We start from the raw sequence: 5228 nt of genomic DNA on the forward strand, positions 1-5228 counted from the left end.
GTGGAACTCCAGGAAGATTTTTTACTCACCAGATTAGGAATGGAGGTGACTGGGCTTTGCAATCCAGGTGACTCTTTGTATTGCCTGCCTCATCAGTATAAATTACCCATCTGCATTTGACCGTAGACTAGAGATTGTATAAAGAGACTTCAAATCAGGGAGCCATAGAATTTCAGACCTGGAGTATTTCTAGTTGCCTTAATTTATAGATAAGGCAATGGAGCCCCAAAGAATTAGGAGAGAGAGCCGTGGATTTGCAGTGGTGTAGCATCATAGTCTTATGCAGAAGAGTATTCCCTATAGATGCCTTGCAGCCCACAAGCAATTGCCTCCCAGCAGTCCACCAAACATGTTTCTTAGCTCTAGATTTGTAATCTCCACAAAAAAGACCTGTCCAAGTCTCCTTAAATGATGAAGTAAGAAATTGCTCCATGATAGTCTTGCTTCCTGTTGCCTATCAGCCTTTCTTTAACACAGGGGCATGGCTCAGCCAACTGCTTCCCCTAATTCAGCCACAGTTGACTTCAGGGAAATTGCACCATGAGATTTTTTTTTTTTGATCCAACAGTTAACTGGTGCTACTGAAGTCCCCAGCTCCAGAGTACTGTAGTTCACCATGATGCTGAGGGACTATAAGTAATACATTCCAGCCTGAGCTGCAGCTATGTTACCATATGACCTTCATGAAGGCATTTGGCCTCAGTTTCTTCAGCTGTCAAATGGGGATGACTGTCCATTCCTTCATTACCTTCCAAAGCTGCAGTGAGAGAAATATTTCATTAACGCAGAATAGATACAGGTGATGTGGCAGCATGGATTAGTACATGGGCTTTGGCAGCAAAAATATTTGGGCACAAATGTGACTATGGCACTAGTGAGCTCTGTGACTTTATGTAGGTATTCAGCCTCAATAAACCTTGAAAAATAGGCACAGTATTAGTGCCTATATCAAAGCCTTATGGTGAGCAGCAAATGAAATAATGTATGTATAATGCTTAGCACAGTGCCCTGTATGTATAGACTCAATTTTAGTGTCATGCTAAATATATGTAAGCAATACCAGAAACCTGCCATATAAAATCAGAAAAGCATCGCATTTCAAATATTATAAACCCTAATCAAGCAGATGATTGGCTTAAATTTATATCAGTATTTGATGCCTGAGGTGCAATAGGAATCCAGAACCAAAGGCTTTGGAAAAGGTCTGAATAGGATCATTTTCTATGGTAAATAGTCAATGGAACCCAGAGACTTTCAACTACAATACATGTTTGAGATCCAATGTACAAAGCGGTAGTTCTGAAAAAGTACATATATGTATTACACAAGTCATACCCTAAGTTCAGACAATTGTGTGTCAATTTGAAGTCAACTCCTGTGATGGCCACTTCCATAGACAGACTGGTTGGATTGACTCTGCTATGCATTTTTTAAAAGTTCTTTCTTCTTTTTTTCTTTCCTTCTTTCCTTCTTTCTTTCCTTCCTTCCTTCTTTCTTTCTTTCTTTCTTTCTTTCTTTCTTTCTTTCTTTCTTTCTTTCTTTCTTTCTTTCTTGTCTTTTTGAGACAGGGTCTCGCTATACAGTTCAGGCTGGCCTTGAGCTCACTTGGTAGCGCAGGCTGGCCTCAAACTCGCAACGATCCTCCTGCCTCAGCCTCCCGAGTGCTGGGATTACAGGCGTGCACTACCACGCCCGGCTTCTGCTATGCATTTGCCACTGTGCTGGGACTTGATGACACAGATGCAGACCCACAGGTTCACAGACTCAGAAAGGACATGGAACAAGAAAGTGTAGACATTTTGAGGTTAAAAAAGATACAAGTGCTCCTTTGGCAAGGATCGTTCCAGATACTATGCCCCACAGTAAGTCAGCCTGACTGCCTCCCAGATCACAAACAAATGCTGAATATTTAGGTGTAAATTTGAAGTGCAACAGCATGAGACATGCATCACATGCTATCAATTCGTTCATTTCCTGGAACTAACATGGATGATGATGAAACTTTCTTCGATTAATTTTAATTTTTAGACACTCTCTACCAGAACCTGTGTGACAGTGTCTTTAGTACAACTGCATGAATGGAGGATTTCAAATTCTTTGAAATGAAGATTAGTACCTGGAGACTACAAATTAAACTCATTTAAAAGCAATTCAGGTAAAAGAAAATCTCACTTCAGAAAATCTCAGAATCAGCATTTCTATGAAACCAAGCCTCTTAAAAAATGGTTTCCGGTTTCACCCGAACAGATCGGGTCATGGAGTCTCAGTCTTGATCTTGTTCTTCCTGAAAAGATGCCCAGTCATCCTTGCAGCAGGTTCCTTTGGGTGGGAGTCTTATGAATGGGGGAGATGGGTACGGGACAGGGCTGGAGGTAGTCAGAACAGAAAAAGGCAACAGAAAGAGGAGGGAGAGAAGATGGCATGTGACTTTCCAAAGTACTGTGTTGCTCTGTGTGTTGAGATCAGACTTGACGAAGGTCCTGCTAGGTCAGAAAGGGGTTATTCCAGCCAAAGCCAGGACAACAGCAGGCCCGGAAACTCTTCTGTCTCGGTTAGGATGGCCCAGGACATGCAAAGGGAGGCAGGCAGCCTCACTCCCAGCTGCCAGCAGGACAGCAGGCCTGGAGCCTGACTCCAGAGAGCCTTGTACCCCCTCTTGGAACTGCCCCCCTGTGACCTGGGCCCCTTCCTCCCTGCCGGCATTTGGAGGGAAGAAGGATGGCCCAGAGGATGCAGGCTTGCTCACATGTGTGACAGCCAGGTTCTTAGCTCATGTGCCATCAGAGCCAGGCATGGGCAGGAGGTGTGGGAGATAGCTTGTTCTGGATCAGAGAAGACAAAGCATCTCCCCTGCCCTGCAGCTGATGCTGACAGGGAGCATGCGTGGGACTCGGTGGTGGCTGGCATCAGGGACAGCCCTCCATGCTGCAGCCTCTCTTAGCTTCTCTCCTGTCTGAGGAGGGAGGCTGGGAGGGGGAACTCCTTCCACCCGGCCCAGCCTTCCTGCTTGGTTTTGATCTCAGGAAGGGAATGCCCCTGCCCCTCTTTGAAGCAGCAGCCAGCACCACTTGTCTCTTCTCTCCTTCCCGCAGGCACTTCTGTTCAGAGTGCTGCCTCTTGCTGGCTCCTTCTGCTTCTGCTAGGTCCTCCTGCTGATCGGGAAGAAAGTGCACCAGTGGGGCGATGGGGGTCTGGAACTCTTAAAGGAAAAGCTTTATTTCTGTTAGAAGTTTGTTTGCCTAGTGTATTACTTTTATGTCTCTCCCCAATCAATATAACCTCGAGAAAAGGAAACCAGATATAAAGAGACCATAATCACCATTTCAATGTTACTTGCAGATGTTCTGGTTTTCCTTAAGGATTTTCAAGCAGATCGGGCACTAACCGTAGTGACAATCATTATTAGCAATCAAATCCAATTCAAGAATCATTTACTGAGGGCGTAAAGGTGAAGGACCATGGATCTGAGTGAGGCATTCCTGTCACCTTAAGGGCTCACAGTCTAGAACAGAGGATGAACAAGGCACAGAGATAATTTGCAAACCCTTGGTACCGTTTTCTGACAATAACTCCTGCAGCAGAGTCTTTGACCAAAGGAGTTTATGAGTAGCCAAATTGACAAGTCAGTTTGAGATGTAGTCTCTCCTTGGCTGCCCACTGGTTGATTTTCTGTCAGTCAAGTAGGGTTTGCAGGGGACTTGGCCCCAGGCAAAATAGACAGGCTGGTGCTGCGGGATCACAGAGCCTTGTTTCTGTATGTGACATGTTCATGACTCACAGTGAATGTGAAGGAGTCCGAACCCGGTGCTTCTTCTGGCCCAAATCCTCAAGTCATTCAAGGCTAGAACAGGGATCCTTTCTACTGGGTCCGGGTCTGGGTGGCTTCCCGCGTTCTCGGTTCCAGGGTGAGTTCCCTTTCTAGGGAAAATGTCAGGCTGTGAGCAAATCACCAAGTAGAGCCCTCGGTTTCTTTGGGAAAGAATAAACAGTTTGGATAATTTTGAAAATATGACATAATTTCAGAGACACTTACTCAAATAGAAAGAACATCAGAGCAGTATGAGCCAGAGGGTTTGGGGTCATGTCTGTAGTTTTATGGAAGGGGAAACTGAGGCCCAGAGGGGTGACTTACAGGAGTCACACAGGGAGCTACTGGCTCCCCGGTCTGCCCTTCCTTCTAGTTCTAGGATTTCAACAATGCACCAATACTGCTCCTTCTGTATAAGGACAGGAAGAAGGCAAAGAAGATGGCTGGGACTTCAGCGAGCTCAAGCTCCTCAAATGCCAGAAAAGGTCCCTGCTCTTTGTACATTCCTTTCTCCCAAGGAGACCAGGCAACTTTTCCCTTGAGGGAATCTGCTAAGTGATTCGCCCCTTCCTGGAGTACAAGCCAGGCTGAAGGGAGGAGAGGCTGCCTTCAGCCCTCCCCCTCCGCATGCAGAGAGACAGCTTCTCAGGCCCGATGGGAGACAGGCAGCCCCTGCGTGCCTGGGATACTGGGTACACATCCAGCGATTTTCCCATTTACCAAAGCAGGAAGGCGCAGAAGGCTTTGCCCAGGCACGTGGTGGCGGTTGGAGGAAGGTAGCAGTGGAACTCGGTTTACTCTGCTCTAACCTCAAACCGGAGGGCCCTTATTCGTGCCAGCCATGGCAACTCACTGACTCCAGGGCCCACAGCTTGCTGACCTACTAAGTGCACACCAGGCTCCGCGGCTCCGCACAGCACTGCGGCACGCCCGTGAGCTGGAGTGAGCGGTGCCGCAGGGACTGTGAAGGTGACCGCCTTCTCCTTCGGGGACACGCGTGCTCTGGGCTGCACACCCGAGGAACGCTCAGGGCGCAAAAGTTTCCTCCGGTGCTGGGGTCTGAGGAGAGTCTCTCGCAAGGGCTGCGCGCTCGCAGCTAGGTCGACCTCCATCCCTGCGGCAGTTTGTGCCCTCTTTTCTCCTTGCAAACACTAACGGCCAGTGGTGGGGGCTTCCAGAGAGGGTCCCATTCCCTGAGCCCGCGTCCCAGCCCCGCTAAGCCTCCCTCCTGCACCCCTTCCGCTGCTTCTGGGTCCCGGGCTGGGTGGGGTCCGCAGCTCTGCAGGCGCTCCCACCAGCTGATTTTGAGAGGGTGGGGGGTCCCGGGCAGCACAGGGAGGAGGGGCGAGTCCTGCCAGATCCGGGGATGATAACGTGCCTGCTCCATGTCGCGGCTTCTAGCTGTCCAGGCTCCGCCCCC

This window comes from Chinchilla lanigera, unplaced genomic scaffold (assembly GCF_000276665.1).
Source record: "Chinchilla lanigera isolate Chin_1 unplaced genomic scaffold, ChiLan1.0 scaffold00097, whole genome shotgun sequence".
Taxonomy (NCBI): Eukaryota; Metazoa; Chordata; class Mammalia; order Rodentia; family Chinchillidae; genus Chinchilla; species Chinchilla lanigera.